Source organism: Bacillus rossius, chromosome 8 (assembly GCF_032445375.1).
Source record: "Bacillus rossius redtenbacheri isolate Brsri chromosome 8, Brsri_v3, whole genome shotgun sequence".
Lineage (NCBI taxonomy): Eukaryota > Metazoa > Arthropoda > Insecta > Phasmatodea > Bacillidae > Bacillus > Bacillus rossius.
Window position 1 is genome coordinate 21930272 of NC_086336.1, and position 20662 is coordinate 21950933.

At 35.0% G+C, this 20662-nt stretch overlaps 1 protein-coding gene across 10 annotated transcripts in view; it reads left to right on the top strand.

The window, feature by feature from the left end:
• Positions 1-20662, top strand: part of LOC134535580 (very long chain fatty acid elongase AAEL008004-like) — a 349726-nt gene that overhangs the window by 165701 nt on the left and 163363 nt on the right. The window lies entirely within an intron of this gene.

A 20662-nucleotide genomic window follows, 5' to 3' on the forward strand; every position in this document is an offset into this window, starting at 1 on the left:
AGACGGAATCACACATTGTTTTTGTTCGTTTCTAATAAACTGGTGAAACCTAAAGATCCACCCAGCAAGGCAAAGATGGTGGTCAGACCGTGGTTGGCTGCTACAAAAATAATAGCAGTTAGCATGTTTCGATCCTTGCTACAATATGCCTAACATAAGTCAATTTTTTAGAAACTTAGAATACAATCCGACCTGTTCGTGTAAAATGCTATACGCATAGGCCAAGTGTATTCGGACCACGAAACCAGGTCATGAACAATGTCAGTCGTATAGACTGATCTCTGCCGCTATGATCGGTAAAATTCGTCCTTGTTATCCACAATCCTGTCGAATTGTTCGCTAGATGGCTACTGTCGTCAGCGAGGCACACTATCGTCACCGGACACCATATTATATATATGTATGTTGGGTTACTACTTTTTTATAATTGCTTTATTGGTTAAACAAGTCGTATAGACCTCATGGGCATATTCGTCGATAGCTAATATAACATAGCTATGTCAACCAGCCAAGACAAAGTCTTCGAATTTTTAGAAATAAATTATCATAAAATCAATATGAATCAATTAGACCAACGGAAAATGTTTCCGCTTACTAATAAACCAATAATCCCTGAAAAATGTTTTATCAAGACCAAGAGGTATTGAACAAGTAAATATTCAGAGTTATTACAGAGCTACTACAGACTCGACTGAGTGCATTTAACGAAAACATACATTCATCAAACTTCAAGTGCTCCAAAACACCAAGTGCGCCAAAGATCCAAGTGCTTCAATTGCTCCAACAGCTCCAAGTGCTCCAATTGCTCCAACAACTCCAAGTGCTCGAATGATCCTAATTCTCCAACAGCTCTTACTTTTCCAATGCTCCAAGAGCTCAAATTGCTCAAATTGCTCCAAAGCTCCAATAACTCCAACATCTCCAATTGCTCCAAGTATTCCAAAGCTCCAATGCTCCAATTGCGCCAAGTGCTCCAAAGCTCCAAGTGCTCCAAAGCTCCAAGAGCTCCAATGTTCCAAGAGCTCCAAAGCATGACTCAAACAGTCATTGGCACCAACAATCTTTTAGATCCAAAATTTTATTGACGCCAAAGCTCCAACAGACATTGACGCCATCAGGCATTGGCTCCAACAGTCTTTGGCTCCAACAGTCAATGTCACCAAAAGTATTGGGCTCCAAAAAGTCTTAGGCCAAGCTGCCATTTAACTACTAGACCAGGAGGCTCCTTTCAGCAGCGAGAGATAATTTATCTCGTGGAAAAGAATTTGTTGCAAGTAATCCCGATTGTTGCCAAAAGATGTGACGGGTTTTGTTGAGGTAAAAATTATTTATTTATTTATTTTATTGGGTTCAAAGGAGGCTGGTTGGCTAGGAAACTAAGCTTCTTTGAGGACTTTTCACCATATTTTATTGAAATTAGTATATTTTATATGCAATTGAATTTTTTGCATCGATCAAGTATCGAACCAAGGGCAGGAATCGAACAAATCAATCAGTACGTTTATTTCAGATTTATTTAATTAATTTTCGAATTTTTCCCGAATTTCTAGCTAAATATTTATGAATTTACAAGATGGCACCTAAATTTCAAGATGGTGGATGCCACAGTAATAATAAATTAATACTGCACTCCAACGTGTATAAATTAAACTAATTATGACTTTATCAAACTAAAAATACGAAAACAAGATGGTGGCCTCCAGCAGACGAAAAAGATGTCGGACGTGTTATACCTACTAGCTGTCGATATATTAGTGGTGGGAGGTCAGTTCGACAGTGGTTTCCATGGAGGAAAGATCTGTCGTTTTTTTTTTTTTTTTACTTTTGACCTAGCCGGGTTCGAATCGAGGACATTCGAGCGTGTTTTATTAATATATTGTTTTAAATTTTGATTAATTATTGTTTATAAATTTTTAATTTTTTCCTCATTTAAATCTGATAATAATTATGGATTTTCACGATGGGGGGCGTGATAAAAAGTGCAAGGATCTAGAATCCATGATGGTGTCTGTAACGAAATGCGCAACGATTATTTCCTACATGTCCATGGTGGAGGGCGTAACGAAATGTACAATGTGTCTATAATTTAAGATGGGGAACGTAACGAAATGTGCAACAGTGGTTTTTAAATATTAACTATTAAAATGTCATTAAATAAATATTTTTATAAATTTAAATGTTTTTTTTTTTTTTTTTTTTTGTGATTTCTAGCATAAAATCCCAGTGGTCTGTGTACTGAAATACAAAAAATAAAATTTGTCTTAAAATTGTACGTTTTAATATATAGGTTTTTTACTCCAAATATGACAAACATTTATTAAACATAGAAAGGAAAAATTGCATCTTACTATTGATATCTATAGGTACAGCTCATACCACTAGGATCGCTGAGCATCAGGTGTCTCGCGAATTTTCGACAATTTTCCTATCTTAACCTACTACAATGTTTGTATTATTTTACTTTCCTATACACTTGGTTATTCAACTCATAAACGTTTCTAGTAGCCAGTCAAATAAAAAAAAGTTACTATTCCATACATGGAGGGCAGAGTTGTAGCAAGACCTCGTCGTGCCGAGTTCCTTGGGACATGAACTTTACGTGGCCTCAACCAACTCAACCTGCTTTGATGGTCACGTTAACCACATGAGTTGACTAACGACCAGCACCACATCAACAACCTTCTGTACTCCCTCCTTGACGATCGTCAACCCCAACCGCTGACACGAAGAACGCTCACCTTCCGTCAGCAAGTGTCCTTGACCCAACGCCTATCGTCCGACGGGGCGAGGCCACTTGCCCCGAAGGCAGCGACCCTGATCATGAACCCTCGCGGAGACAAACGGGTTTTTCCACGTGATACCGAAACACGTACAGAGGAAAAACTTAAAAAAACTTCACATACTTTCACAAAAGATTCCTTGGAAAAAACAGTTGGCAAGGAATAGTTTGTAGTAGGTACATACTTCACGAAAGATATTGTAAATTTGTGCGACACATGGCTACGGCTATTTTTGCATAAATGAAATAGGTTTTTAAAACGTAATGCTGAGTACTTCTTACAAAGATACTGGGATGGCAGAAAGCACAAATTCTCGGGTAACAATCTGAACCCAGTATAACTGCGAACACTATTTTGTAGGGATAATGTTGTTTTAACCTAACTGTAGAAATACACAAATATCTGCCATTTTACACGAATATTTATGTTCCATTTACAAAAATGATTTACAGTGCATGATCTATATTAGTAGTTGCCAACTGCCAGCTCACAAAAATCTATTGAGAAAATTTGTGATAAAATAATAAATATAAGCGAGCCATTGTAATAAATTTACAGAAAAAGACCTAAACTAATATTAAGGACGTGAAGATAAAATAAAGTGTATTACTAACACGCGCGTTAAAATTGATACTTCAGAGATACCTGTAAGAGAGATGGGAATTTTATGTGTACTCTAAGATTTGAAACACACATTCTGAAGGTTAATAAAAATAAACCTTTTTTTACTATTGTCCGTCCATGTCTTTAATGGAATCTTAGAATGAATTAACGGGTTTGTGATAGATTAAATATGATACATAACCGTATTGAAATAATCTATAAAATTGTCACAATTTTAAAGCTAAAACCCGATTCAAACTCAAAGATGAAAGTTTAGAGTTTTGAATGACAAGCTATAAATGTATGCAAAAGTATGCAAAATATGCGAACATATAAAAAGTATTTAAAATTATGAGAAAGTATGTAAATGTTTACTAAAGTATTCGACAGGCTACAAAATCATGCGCTGCTGCTGCCATCTGTAATCGACTGTAAATGTATTTATATTCAATCTATAAATATTGGTTGCATATGTTACACAAGATAACTACGTTACCCTGTGATTCTGAAATTACTGAACCGGCTGTTAAAAAGTTCTACTTGAAAAGTCAGAATGGATGGTTATTTGCACCCGGCACCTCTAAAAATGCGATTCCATTTTCAGGCCTGTACCGTTGCACCACTTCGTTCAGTTGGATGTTTTGCACAAGGCAGTAAAACAACGCTTCCAATGCACTTTTTGATGTGTAAACTTATGAGCTCTTGGTATACGGCATTTGGTAGGAGTGATTTCGTGAAAATGGAAAAAAGTCAATATACAGAAATGTGACACAAACATGGTGGGCCCACGTGTATCAACATAAACCCGTATATAGTCACTTTCGTAAACATTACGGTATATACGAAACGCATTGATGGGCCAAATGAACATTTAGGATAGTGAAACTACCCTGAAATATATTTGAATAAATAAAATAGTTATGATAAAAAGTAACCGCAAGCATTACAAACATAAGAAATGTGGTTTTACAGACTTGATAGAACATAGTCTCCGTCCCGAACTGATTAGTCCTTATAATAAAGGCCGACCTCCGTAGCGTAGTCGGATGCACACTGACTTGCGGAGCGAGGGGTTCTGGATTCGAGTCCCGGGCAAGGCATGGGTGTAAATTTGTAAGTGTTTACATTTGTCACTAATTTGTCTAAGTCAAATTACAAATTACTTGATAATCAAATTTTGCCTTAAGAAAATAGATATATGGATACATTGTATTTGTTTATTTTATCGTCATTATATTATGGCTCAATCCACTGAATTGATGATTTTATAACAGGTAGTCCTAAATCCTTTATTTAAAAAAATAAAAATAAAAACTTACTTTTATTGGGCAATGATTGTGCATGATTTTTCATAGGCATAGAAACATAAATTTTGATAATAGTACAACTATTTTTAATAATTTGTTATAATTTATCGTCATCTAAAATGTGCGGAAACCTTATAGTATTATCTGTTTAGTGAATTTTAACAATATATGCAGTATTTTAATAAAATTCCTTATTGAAAATAAGGGTTAAAAATCGGGGTTTACTAATTTTTCATGACTTATTCGCTTTCATTGGAGCTATTTATAATAGTTCAGAATCACTTGGTAAATAAATATGAGCCGTACTAACTATGAGGAGTAAACATTCTTTTTATTCAGTCATAAATGCTTATCAAAAAGAAAAATTACAGGCATTGCAAAATAAAGAAAACAATATTGTAACTTTTGTAACGATAACGTTATTTCTGAATAAAGTGGCCTACCAGCTCCTTAAGATAACAATAGCTTCATGTTTACTTGATCTTAAAATAACATAATAATTAACATTTAACGTAACTATGGTAACTATCCATTTCTTATCAAATATGACAATTTGCAAAACTTTGGACAACTACGTAGGAAAGACTTGGGTCACGGCGGGTCGGTCAGCTATCAAATGACATTAAATCTACCTACGAATTTAGAAGTAGGGCTGATACTTATCTCTTAGTCCGCTACATCTTTGGAGCCTTCCCGAGGGTCCTCCAAGCTCATTATTCTCTTTAATCTAACAAAATCTTAGGACGGCCAGGCCGTCACGTCCGCCCGCGACCAGAGACTCAACCAGAAGCTCCTAACCGACAGACCACCCAAAAACGTGGTGCCGCCATGTCATAGCTCCCCCCCCCCCCCCCCCCCCGGTTCAGTTACTCTCCCCTCGCCAGCGCAGCAGACGGCAGCCCGACTGGACAAACGGCGTAAGCATCAATGCACGACCGAACGCTAACCAAGCTTAGGCAACAGCACGCCCCGATCACGTGATGGCCGGATGCAACGAGACGCAGCAAGCACAGCGCGATCTACTCCCGAGCAGCTACCGCCTGGGCACAACTATCCTGATACGAAAAGTTAAAAAAAAAAAAAAAAAATTAGTTACTGCCAAACAGGGACGTCGGATCGTTTTCAAGAGTAGGGGGGGGGGGGGAGGGACGAAATGATGTATCACACTTACCTCAGTCTTAGATGGGTGGTCCGGGGGCCCTCCCTTGGAAAAATTTGAAATTTTAGATGCAAAATTGTGCTATTGAATGTGTTTCCAAACCAAAATATTAAATATACCATTCCAAGAATTTGATGACGTAGTATGTATTAAATATGGATTAAAATTTCGTGGGTAGTGGGTGACAAATAACCTAACCCATGTGATCCACCCCTTAGCTAAAGTCTTAGAATTTAATGTCAATATATATATGTTTGGTTCCTTAACCTGTGAACATTGGTAGCTTGAACATATTAGTTCTAGGAATTTTTATAATACATTTTTTCTGAATGTTTATTTTTCAACTTAAATAATATGTCACTACATTTTAAACTCTACGATATGAGTTCCAGCGGACTGAAATCCAAGTGTAACTGGTGTAAGTGGTAACTGTTATGATGAATGATGAGAACAATAATGTAACTGTTGTTTGATAACGGTTAATATATAACAGCTACGTTATATAACGCTCATCCATAGATCTCGACCTCTCGACAAATAGCCGCTCTGTTGTTCTGGGCCATGGAATGGCTTGATACTCTAACAGTATATGTAGTACAATTTAAATAAAATATAATCTAGGAATTTCTAATCATTTTACAGTATATTGACAATCATAAATTTTATTTTCTTATCTAAAAAAAAATTGGTTGTCCGTAAAGTCGGTTTACGGACGATAGTTTAACGTGACGTTATAACAAAACATTGATTAAATGATTGATCCAGAAGAAAAGGAAATATCATATTCGGCCTGAGACTGAGCCGTAATAGGTTTTTGCAACCAAACCATTTAGGCATTAAAAAAAAAAATTCTTTGAGGAAGAATTTTTTTTTAATTTTTCTATCTTTTGTATGATAAAATCTACCTCTGCATACTTTTATAAATAAAATTGAATCATTTTTATTGAATTATCACTATTTTGTATGGATACAAAAAGGGAGTGAAATGAAATCTACACTTTAATTAATAAATTTACTTTCATTTGCATTCATTAAATCAAATATATTTATTACTTTTGGGACATCCGAAGTGGGACAATTTTTCGTGCGTGCAGCCAGCGTTCATCGTTTTATTAGACTTTGTCACGTCAAAAAAAAAACACGCCGTGTCGTCATTATAAGTTCATTTGCAACATGATAACACATGAATTGGCGAGTAATGGAACACTCGCTCACATTTTTTTTGTACTCAGTGTAATCTTGAATACCTTTGGTAAAATTATGATCTCATTTAAAGCAACAAGGGAAAATGGCCGCCCTCCATTTCTTCCCAAATTAAAAATTAAAGTTTTAGGACCACCACGCGTGTTAGGAGTGAATATTTATACACTGGAATAATCCTATTGAAGTATGTATCAAAATATTCAATAATTAATTTGAACTAAAAAACTAAATAACAAAATATATAATGGAGGTTCACGATTGCAACAGACATGGTGACGAAACCACTTTTATATATTGTTTTAGTTGTACGTCTCTCTACTTTATTCGTTATTATTACTCCCCCTTCTTCATAGAGCGCTCCCCACTATTTAACGTGGCACGTTTTGTTACTCTTGACCTACCCTACCGGCTGAAATGAGTTCCACTTCAAAATTCTACCGTGGCTCGAAAGGCTTGGCGAAGCAACCAGATCGGAAACAGGTCACTAGGAACAAGAGCCGGCTGTAAAAGCAGGGCGAGCAACTTTGGAAAAGTTTCGCCAATATTTACCAAGGCCGCGCCTACGCCGAGGTGCAGCGCCGTTGAACACTTCTCTCGAAGCTCTTCAGAAACAGAGACGAGGTTCCCGTTAGTAACGGTCGACTCAAACGCTGCACTGCGCTCGAGAGGCAAAGCTTGAGCTGTCTTGTATCACAAATCTATCAAGGGAAACCTAAGATTCACAGTAGTAGGTACATTCCGAGGCAACGTTCGTGCGTGATCGGTTTTTATTCTCTTCGATTTTATTTCTCTTTCTTTACCTCTTGCTCTCCTTCCCCCTTCTACACACACTAATTACCTAAAATCAACACTTCTAAGTTTTAAATTTTAAATTTAATTTACAGTATGTTTAGTTAAATGCTTTATGTTTATTGGTAACAAGTCAGTAATTCTGAGAAAAACCACATTTAAGAAAATTAAAAATAAGAACTCTAAAAGGTTCGTAATCTAACATTTTAAGATTTGTTGCAAATAATATACATTTATTACATCGTGAGAATGGTTCACTAGGTTAAGTAAATTAAAAATGCTTCAATAATGGGGATGGTTGTTTAGGTTACGATACCTATATTAAAAATACTTTAAAAGAGTAGATTGAGGTCTAAAGATTTGAGTTGACCTTGCGTAAGTATACTATATCATAATATTTTTTACTTAAAGAATAGTTTTTCGTACATAGGCCTATATAAACATGTTGTTTCCTTTAAATCATGGACCCCATAATTTTTAATGGTTTTGAGAGTTCAATTTGATTTTTAAGATCAAATAAATATATCCATAAAGTGAAGAGTTTAATGAGAAAGAGGTAGTATAAATAATTTGTTATGAGTAAAAACCAATTATATAAAATATGAATATCAATGTATTTTAGAATAATACTCTCTTAAGACCTTTGCTTAAACTGGAAGGCGATATAGTACCTGTTTTTGAACACGCTTTCTTGTCTGTTCGTCTTTTTGATACAAATTCATTTTAATCTAACCATTGAACTAGAGACTTCAAACTTTATACATAGCTAAAAACTGGATTACAATGCGCACACGAGACTTTTTAAAAAAAACACTTATTTAAATTTAAATATTTTAATATACCATGTTGATAAAACATTAAAAAAGTTTTAAAAAATCCATGCCCCATATCGATTTTTAACCCCAGATCCCTAACCCCATACAGAGTATCTTGAAAATTTGCTATATGAAACTATTCATGCCTATGAAAATACTTGTAAGATTTTTATCGATATTAGATAATAATGAGGAGTCTAGGGAGTAGCTGTTGTTGAGAAAAGTCACACAACTATTCATATTATTTTCAGTTCAAAAAATTGCTAGTGACAGGTGAACTATTCACGGTCAATTATATATTGCATGTGTCCCACGATTTTAGTTTTAAATCTTACAAGTATTTTCATAGGTATTAAAAATTCACAATCACCAATTTCCAAGACAATCAGTATGGTGTTAGGAATCTGTATGGGGTTATGAACCCGTACGGGACTAGAATAAATTACTTTTTTTTTTTAATTTTTAAGTGTTTTGTTTGGTTAAAATAATTACTCTACCGTACACTTATTTTGCGTGTGTTCGGCCACGCTCAAATATCCCTCCCGTGCGCTGCAAAGTGTCTGCGCGGAACAGCCGGTCTTCATCTCGACTCGTGTTTGCACCGGAGTGTTGGCAACAGTGGTTTCGCCAAGCATACGTTTTGGAATGGATTCTCGCCGCCTGACCCGAAATTTGGGACGGTTTGCGAGGGCGCAGAGTTTAATCAGCTTTCTTCGAGCGACGCATCGCTGAGGAGGAAAGGGCGGGAAATTTCTGTTTGATTATGGAGTTAATTACACTACATGACCCTTCATCACACTCGGCTACACGCAACCACTCTTCTAGTTGCAGTATGGATTATGTCAAAGGTGAACAGGTACAGTCCCTGACAGTGAAACTGATGGTTATTAGACGTATTTACGAATCATCGCTGATAAGTAGAAAGTGTGCCACAGATAGCCACAAGCACAACCAGCGTCTTCTCTTCAGTCACGAAATGACAGCTGCCAAATAATTAGGTGTATTTGAGTTGAAATATTTTGGTTCATATATAGAGGCAGATATTTTTCGCAAAAACATCTGTATACTCATTTGACTGCGATAAAGTAATCCCGCGCCAACGGTTTTTTCTTTGAAATTGGCTGCCATCTGCAAGAGAAGCCACTGCTTTGTTTGGCCAGGCCATTCAGGACACTTTTTCGAGTCCATCTTTCTTCTTTTAAGAACTTCAGAGTTATATATGTATACTTTTTGTAAATGGAACAGAATATTTATGTAAAATAACAGTATTTGTAAATCTGTATAGGTACATGAAAAAAACTGAAGCACTACAAAATAGTTTTTTTTTGCAATAATACTGGGTTCGGATCCTTACCCTGGCATTTATGCTTGGTGTTGCCCCATTACCGCTAATAGTTACAGTTATTATCAATTATCTTTTCCGTAGTTCAAAATAATTACGCTTCAAATATAAAATGATGCGCCTATTTTCGTAAGAAATACTCAGTGTCTGTATTATCAGGAAAAAAAACGTATATAATATATGCAAAAATAACCGAATCCATGTGTTGTAAACAGTTACAATATATTTCTAGTAGTATTAAAAACTGTTTCTTGGCAACTGGTTTCCGAAGGAAGTTTTTGTAAAAGTACAGATTGATTTTTTTTTTTGCGTTTCCTGATTCTCTTTCACAGTTAAAATGAAACAACTTCTTATAATGAATTCCTCGTGCGGATAATGTGGAGTGAAATTTAATGTCACGAAGTTTTTTCCGTGCTTGGCATTACCCATCTTTCTCCAACCACGATTTAATTTTATTTAATGACAGGTTTGTCCATGGGAAGAAATCCGAGTGCTCGGGAGGTATTTCTAAATGTCCGGTCTGGAGCTAAGAAAAATATGCGCAATATTGTAAGCAAAATATTTACACGAAACTTTAGCCAAGCATTTAATACATGGACCTTGTGACATTTGATTTGCGAATTCGTTTGTTGAGAATGGAATTATTTGGCTTAAGAAAGGTACCGCATTGGAATTAAATTATTTAGGGTTGATTCGTAAAAAAAAGAACTGTCAAAGTAATACACTTGGCTTCAAATCACCTTAAAATACAGCAGGCAGGTTGGAAAAGTAATTACTTTAAAACCTCTATCTACAAACCTCTAACTACATATAAATAAGGAAACGTTTGATTTCACAGCCTGTAAGAGCATTTAATAAAAATAAAAATTAATTTAGTGTATCAAACCTTTTATATAAATTGTCTCAAATTTGACAGCTTTTTAAAGTAATACTAGTGGTCTACGTACCATTCTGCCCCTGATATTCTGTCATAATTTATTTAAACTACTTCATGTGATTGTCAAAAGTTTTAATAAACATACATAATGTGTTTCTTTGAAAGTAACATTTTGGAAATGGTTACAACTAACATCACTTCAGGAACTGCAAAATTTGATTCAAGTAAAATCTCGAAACTTTAGCAACGGTTTCTCTACTAAAAACAAAACTGTTTTATTTGCCGGTAACTGTGAACAAAATCACTCATACATCCATCTTACTACAAAGGATCCGAAAAACCTGTCCTATAGAGTTAAACACAGTTTTAGTTAACTGAATTATAGAACGGCTTGACAAATAATGACATTGCATATTATGATGCTGCATAGGAAATGATTTGAATATGTTTTGGTAAGAACCACATGGTACCAAAGACCCACAGCAGATAAATTAGAGGGGATCCATTTCAGTTCCATTGCATGAATGTTTAGGTTAACTTTAGTTGACACAAAAACTTCTACTAGCCCACGGGACTCGTATCCAATTAATTAAATTAGTAATTTCAGTAGATACTAACACTAAAGATTGATCATATTGTGACAATGTGTTTGGTCACGAGACGTTTCGTTTTAAACTTACTTGTTTATCATGTGAAATTATCACTCGTGACATCACAAGTAATATATAGACTACTGCTGTGTATTGTTAAAGACACACTTCAAACAAAAAAAAATTGAGCGTTCTTTCAACAACAGTTTCAAACTCAGGGGTACCAACGGAGATCTTGGCAAGAAGAAGGATACAACTGAAAGACTCGCCTGTATATCGAGTGTTTGGACTACTGTGAAGAACCTTCTAGAACTTTCTGTGTTATCCCAGAAAGTTTGAGTGGCAATAGGAGGGAGAGTGGGAGGAATTTAGGGTATAAATACTCGAGTTTTTAGGCAGTTCAGTGTAGAGCTGCAAGGACCATCAAGACGACGCCACTATGAATCAATGACAGCAGAAAGATTGTGAGAAGGGGGCTGGGGGGGGGGGACACACACGAGAGTATGAAGGTTATTTGTGACCTAAGTATAAGTTTTGTGTTTGTTATTTTCTTTAATGTCCAGTTATTTTTCAAGTCTGAATGTCTTCTGTTGTACAATGATATTTGTATTTATCACTAACTAGCTGACCCGGCAGACTTCGTACTGCCTAATTAAATTGCAATAAAGTCCTGTCAAAATGATTTGTAATGTGACATTTTTTTGTTCCTACATATATTATAGTCGGGGCAAAAAATTTTCCTGAACAGAACCGTCACCCTGGTGATAAGGCATTGTGAATTAGAAATATAATTAATTAAATCATATATAAGCATTTAAAAATAAGTAATATCTTTATTGTTAATCATGTAAAACATAATAAGTTTTATTTTCATTGTAGTGCTTGTGATATACGATGTTGTTTGTTTGATTATCTGGCGCATAGACAAACAAATCTGATGGTTTTCCAACACGGGAACAGGCAACATACAATTGACCATGTGAGAAACATGGGTTTTCCAGATTAATACCACAAACACTTAATTATTGCCCCTGGGACTTGTTTATGGTCATAGCAAAAGCAAGCCGAACTAGAAACTGTAGTCGTTTAAAGTCAAACGGCACATCATTCGGAATCATTGGGATGCGAGGTATGAGAACGTCCTCTCCTTTATATTTTCCTTTCAGTATAGTTGCTTCTATCACGTTGTTTAGTAATTTTTTTATTGCTAACCGTGTGCCGTTGCAAAGACGCGATTGGTTGATATTTCGCAACATAATACAACCGATTCAACCTTTAATTGAAGATTGTGAGGTGGCAATCGTGGCAAATCCAGCGAGTTTAAAAATTCTGGTGGAAATTTCACTACATCATCTTGGTTAGTAGTGGAATCAACTGATTTATATATCCTCGATTCGCCTGTAATTTTTTCTTGTATTTTTTAATTTAATTCATTTACATCTATGTTTTTTGCAGCCAATATAGCTCGTTCGCTCAACCAATCATGGTTTCTGTATTTTTGAGAAACATCTGGAAACACCTTCTGAATAAGTTCATCTTTTGATCGAGTGAACTGACAAAAACTTGGAGGAATGTTAATGCAGCCAGTCAACATGTCTATAGGAAATTTGCCATTACCAATGTCAATGAGTTGTTTAGAGAATATTTTTCCAGATTGGTCATTTTGCAACTCGACACGCATATTCTTGCTTAAATGAAGTACTTCGACATGTTTCCACAAATTGGAGGATTTTAGACATGCATTGAGTTCATCAGCTGGTGTTGATCGTGGAATCACGGGCAATGTTTGACGAAAATCTCCTGCTAATAAAATCATAGCACCACCAAATTGGTTATGATTGCTCCGTATATCTTTTAATGTTCTGTCTAAAGCCTCCAAAGATTTTTTATGTGCCATCGTGCATTCATCCCAAAAAATTAATTTACATTGCTGCAAGACCTTTGCCATTGCAGAGTTCTTAAAAATGTTGCAGGTAGGAGTTTCATTGCTTTGCATATTTAATGGAAATTTTAACGCTGAATGGGCTGTTCGACCACCTTCAAGCAAAGTTGCTGCGATTCCCGACGAAGCGAGTGCAAGTGAAATTTTATTTTGTGAGCGAATCGTTGCTAATATTAATGAAATCAAAAAAGTTTTTCCTGTACCAGCAGGTGCATCTAAGAAGTAAATCCCTCCAGTTTCATCATTTATTACTTTCATAAGATTATCAAATACATACTTCTGTTGTTCATTCAACAGTGGAAGGTTCGTTTGAATTAATTCTTTTAAAGTGTTGAGATCATACATTTTTTCTCGATTCAACTCTTGGTTAAAAGCATCATGCATTGGACGATTGGGCGCGGCCAGGCCTAATTGAATTAATAGTTTGTTTGACATCATCAAGCACATGTCCTCAATTGAAATCAATGCTTCGTTGTAAATTTATTCACTGATTTGTATATTTGGATTTCCCATTCTATTTCGTATTTGATACAAAATATCATCACACATATTATCTTTGTACTTGATCCACGAATCAATTGGGTTTGATGGGAAGCATGTAGATAAGATTATAGAAAACAATGTTCGTATTTGATGAGCATGTGATGATATTACAGCATCATTGAGAGTTTGATCCCAATGAGCGTCATTTTATAGCAATTGAAAATGTTGACAGGCTTCCCTGTAAGATCCACACAATTCACCATCAACAGTTCGTAAATGTTGGAATGATGTTGGGCCACGTACATTGACTAATAGTAGTCGTAAATAAAAACATTCATCATTGCTTGGATGTACTGAATAAATTCGACCAATGGCATCGGTGGAATACACATCTGGGTATCCTTGAACTTGTTTCCCTTGTTTCCGTCTTATAAATCTCCTTGAGGAATGATTCCAAGTATAATATTTTGGCATTTCAGAATATAGCAATGTTTGTGCAAAATAATCGTTTTGGCATGTCTCAAAAAAACTGGTTAATGTAGTAGATGGTGGCTGAGCAGCTCTTTGTACTGCGTTCTGTGCTGTAAAATACACTCTTTGTCCATTTTCTAAATGCACAGCTAAGTGAACAACAGAAGGGTGTCTCTCATGAATAGGAAAAGAAAATATTCGCCATACTGCTTCATTACTACTAACATAGCGGCCCATTTGGTATTGTGTAACTTCATCATTTGAATTCTCTCCACCAATTCCAATCACAGCCATATCACTTCCTTTGGTTACGTATTTGCAAATGTATTTAATAGATTTCACTGAATGGCAAGATTCAACGTTGATGTGTGCTTTGAAGGTTTTCGATAAAATGGGTGAATGTGGGACAATCCAACGATTATCTATTTCAATAGCTAGTTGATTTAATTTGACAATTGTTGATCTTCCATTGTCTGCTGTCGATCGTCTACGATACAGTGGATAACCGTCATTACCAGTAATTGTTTCTGATATTAATGTCCGTGGATATCGTTTTGAACATTTACCATCCATCATACATGGTGAATTTTGATTAAGAGTTCCACAGGGACCATGTATCATATTTTTGATAACTACCTCATGCAATCCAGGATCTATTTGTACATTAGGGATTTCTGCTGATATCACTGCATCAACTTCATTTGGCCTTATCTTTTCAACCAACCTAATCAAAATGTGTGCATGTGGCATTCCTCGTTTCTGCCACTCCACAGAATACATTCAGCAGCGTGTCTCACAAAACACATAATGTTTTACGATGAAATCCATTAAAAATTTTCAATTTTTGTCTAAAGACTCTTGCTGTAATATCATGGCGATCAATGGGTGATTGCCCAGGGAATAACTCCTGCTTGATTTCTATCCTATGTGGATTGTATGTAAATGTGATGAACAAATCTGCTGTACCATAATGACGAACATACGACATGGCATATTGAGCATATTCATGCATATGTCGAGGGATTCCGATGTATGTTGCTGGAAGAATAGTCATCCGACCAACATTCTGTGCATTTCCATCAGTATTAATCGCATCTCGAAGGTGAATATACTCTTCAGATCGGAGTTTGGTCTGATTCAACCTAATGAATGTTAATCTCTCCGTTTCAATTTTAACATACATGTCAACAATATATTTGTGATATAATCGTCGACATTTCAATATGTGATTGTCTTCGTTTTCCCGAATCATTAGGCGGTATGAATAATAGTTCATTGAACTGATATTTTTGTTCGTTTCGGAACCTGTAAATAGATTTTGTTTAATTATCATTGTTGAAATATAAAATTAAAATACATAATATAGTTACTAAGATATTATCGACATAGCTAAACAAATATTTTAATTACCTGTAATGGGATTTATCATTTTTATTGAGAAATAATAGCCATCTTCACCTTGCCAAAATATAATGGGATATTGCAGTGCATCATATGAGCGGTGTGTTTCTTTTATACGTTGTAATTGATCATTCCGACGATGTAAAACAATATCACGGGATTCCAAGTTTTCTCCAACTACAACGATAGCAACTTCATTAATATTTGGTGCATTAAAACGTCTTGCATGTTGACCCGCAGGTGTTTTATCAGCTCTGATTACAATTTTGTGATTATCTGATGGCATCAGATCCAGGGCATTTTTAAACAATATAATCAATTGATTGTGTTCATGAAATAAAGTTTGCAATTGTTCTACAATAGACCTCTATACTAAATTGTTATGTGCACAACGCATATTAATTTCTTGTGCTGAATTGCCCATGAAATAAATTTGCGGGAATTTGTAGTTGCTATCTGACACTGGTAACAGTGAACCGGCTCTGTGATATATTTGGCCATGTATCTGTAAATTAAAAAAATATTCTTTTTGCACCAAACACTATAAAATAAAATAAATAATCAATGTGGGGTTTAAATTTATCGATTATAAGTGATCAAACTTAAATATTTTTTTTTTCTTAAAAATTATAACTGTCTCCTAATTAGTTGTAACTAATATCTATCATCAAATAATTATATTGTGTTTCAAAATAATAAATGTGTTGCTAAAAATGAATCAACAAATAATATGATGACTAAGTGATGATTATGATTAGTGACACATCTTAACATAGGTGACGGAACATATTGTTCGCTAAAATAATTATGATTAATTGATATAATACATACCTTGAAAGTTGGCATAAAATTTTCCCGAACTACATTTGTTGAACCAAATGAAGTCATTTGAAAGCAATTGTTATATTGTTGAATATTTGTCAAAAAGTGTATGGAATCTGTTCCTATTCCTGAAACCAATGAGTACAATGGCTCTGGTGGTGGTTCCAATGGTATCAATTTCACTTTACCATTTGCGCAACACGATCCATTAGCTTCGTTTTTATATTTCAATGCATTACAATGTGAGCAAACCGAGTTCATGGAACCAATAACAACACATTGGTAGTTACTGTAGTCAATTGACACATCGTACCTGAAAGCAGCTCGATTCAAACTTGCGCGATTATTAGTTGAATGTCGCGCTTGCGCTTCACGCGTTTGTGATATCCGAATTCTTTCACGTTCTTTTCGGCCGTTATGTTCTTGTGCAGCATGATTAGATCGGTAATTAGCTTCGTTTGTAGCATTTCGGGTTCTTCTACCTAAATTGCTTCGTCTAATAGGAGGCATATCAATATTATAGATTATTTTGTCACATGCAATAATTAGCGATCATAGGTAAATAAACACTGCACAAAATACTATATAGGTTAAGAATTTGTTTCGTGTATCAGTTGACAAAAGCAAACTCATTAGGGTAGGTAACCTAAAATCCAAGGAAAAAAAAAACACTGACATTGACAGTTTGTTGTTGTTTCAATTTGTTTTAATTTGATATGACTTGGAGTCAAATCCTTCAAGCCGTATTTAAAATATGGAAATGAAATAATGAAAACTTAAACTTATGAAACACTTTTCGTAACGCTGGTTTTGTTGAACTGATGTAATGACTTGAAAACTGATGCATTTTAAAGTAAAACAAATGAAATAATATCGCGAAGGCGACCAAATTGAACTATTCGATTTCGTTCTTTTTTTTTTTTTTATGTGTGCTCCAACGCACACTGTTTTGATAGATATGATTGAACTTTGTACAGAGGTAATAAAGTGCAAATTGACTCTTTGACGTTAGGAACATGCCTACATTGTTTAAACGACAGTGAGTGCTTGTAATTCAATATGAACTTTATACAATAGCAATAAAGCTCGTTTTAGTTAGAAAACGTTTGTATGGGAAAAAGAAAAGGGCTGTTTTTAGGGTTTTTCCGGCAATTATTCGAATTTTTCTCGCGGTAAAAACCATCTTTGAACTTCAACGAACATTTTAAAAAAAATTGGCCAAATTGGTCCAGGCGTTGTTGAGTTATGCGCTTACCAACACATTTTGCGATTCATTTTTATATTATAGATTTGTCTGACCTTTTTTCCTTGGTCTTTTGGTAAAGTTAAAGAAAATGTTAGTTTTTTGTGCTCATAAAACTATTCTTTCTCTCTGCACTTGTTTACACTTTGTGCACATTCTGTACTGTTTACTAGGTGGCCATATTTGTTTCAATTAATTAAATGGTACCTAACTCTCAAAATTCTTGAAATTATCTGTAATTTTGTATTGTGTTAATTTTCAGAGATTAAAGACCATACCGCTCAAAACATTTGTTATAAACAACTTGAGATATATATTTAACAAATGACAATGTTTTTCAGATAAATTTGTCTGATTTAAAACAAACTATATAAAAACTATATTGTTCCAAAATAAAGTAATGTAGATATGATTATATTTTAGGTATATTTAATGGAATGTTTTTCATATATATTATATATTTACAATTTAATAAAATTAATAGAATTTACTTGTTATGTCTTGTTAATTTTCTATCGCCTTCTTAAGTTTTCAGTATTTAGTTTATTTCCTCTGATTTTAATTTAATATATAGGTTAGGCCCCATCTGGCAAGCATATTTTACCCCAAGAGTTGGTAAAAGAGTTGATGATTGCAGTAAGTGTTTGGGACCAAATGGAACCGGCCTCAATATCACGAATCGTCTACATATGCCGCACTGACAAGTCGACACAAATATAATTTCATTTATCGAAAGTATTTTCTTGGAAATCAATATTTCACATTTTTATCATAATTCCTAAACGGAAATAAGGTAATTTTTTTACAAAAGCTCTTTCATGTGTACCCAAAAACCACAAACAATATACAATGTATAATTTTCCCATACCCCTGCTGATCACAAGTCATTAACAAATAGTAAAATTTGTAATGTAAATGTGTCAATAATGAAAAAATCAAAACACTTCCAAGCTTTTGTAGCGTGATGCAGCAATACCGCGAAACGGAACAACAGAGTCATTCTCGTCCAAAGGAGCATGACTCGACTTCATTCCAAGCGTGCTCTTTCTTACACACTTCTCTTTGGAGGCCTCACTTAGCGTGCAAACAAAATTCACCAAGACGCTTAGAAATATTCATGCAAACATTCCTATCGAAGCGACACGACTGGCGCGCATCCGGGCGGCCGCCAAGTACTTGGTTTGCTTTGCCTTGTTTGTTTACTGATTATTCTGAAAGTCACCCCTTTTTTTACTCGACGTTTCATGAGTGTCCGTGTGGGCTTGTGGGTTACTCGGAATCCTACTGGCCTCCAGGGGCCAATTTCACTTTTATGTTAAAGGCTTGTTTTTAACAACTGTAAAAAAATAAGCTTCTGCAAATCACTAGTGGTTACCAACATGCGTTTTACATAGATTTGCTACAACTTTCACCGACAGGTGCAATTTTTTAATAGTGTGTAACGAGTGTAGTAGTTTGGTACACTTGTAACTAACGAGATTTGGCAACATAACTACACTTGTAACCAACACGTTTTGGCAACAATACACATAATTTATTTAATGTTATGAAAACAATAATTATAATTATTAAATGTGCAGCATTAAATTGTTTATGATTTTAATCCATCTGTATTTATTTTATCTTAATTCAGTAGGGGAAAAACCAGACATTTTACTAGAAAGATATTTATATAACTTGTACTGTAACCTACCTACCTTTTAAGTTAGGTACATTGGTATAGAATTAGTAGCAAGGAACAAGCTTTAGCTACAAGTTTGTAAGCTACAATTGTCATAAATCAAAGTTCTTTTGTAGCCCTCAAGCCCATTTGTATACTTGTGAACATTCACTTGTCATATCAAGTTAACAAGAGTGATTTTGTGAAACACTCGTAACTCTGTATTTTCAACTGCATTTTTTCACAAACTTGTAAAATTTTCTTGTAAGCAGAGGCGTACGCAGGAATTCATTTGGGTGAGGGTGTAGAGGGCAGGAAGGCATGAACTTCAAATCAAGTAATCTATCAAATGTAGTTATTTTCATAACACAGGAACACAAATCTCAGTAATAATGCTGGAGGTCTTCCCCGGAAAAAATTTGGATTTCAAGCTGAAAAATAATTTCAATTCAAGCCTTTTCGTACCTTAACATTTGATATATATACTTAATGGTAGAAATTGAAATAATTTATTTAGAGTAACTTTGTTTTTCAAACAAATTTACAAAGATACAATTAACACAGGTGAATCCTTGCCCAATAAAAATTGTTTATTTTGATATCAGTGTATACGTGCATTTTACACACTGCAATTTAAAAAATTAAATGTATTTATTTTAGGGCCGTATTAATTTAAATAATATAAATATCACTTGACATAAAATACTATAGCGGAATCAGTAGTGCTACAAATGGAAAGGTTTGTTTATAATTATTTCCTTTTGTTAGTGGGAATGATCAATGGCTTTAGGTCCGGGGTGGGGGGAACGTTAGATATCACCCCCCCCCCCCCCCGTTTCAACGCACCCGCATGTTAGTTAAAAACTCTGACTTTACTAAAATTGGCCAATGCTCGTCCTCGTAACTGCAAGGGTGTCGATAGGAGCCGCAAAGTTGTAATGGGTCACGGTCCATGAGAAGTGTTTAAACATTCTTCTCTTCTCTCTCTCTCTCTCTCTCTCTCTCTCAACTCAGCCTTCCCCTGTCGACAGCCAACACCCGTCACGCTGTGCAAATATATGCGTTGGACGAAAAACCTGAGCCACGCGCTGGAAAAAGGCTGACTCATTCATTTGAGCTCTCAGCTGATGACTAAAAAATAAATTATTCTTATATTCACTTGAAATTTTGCGAAG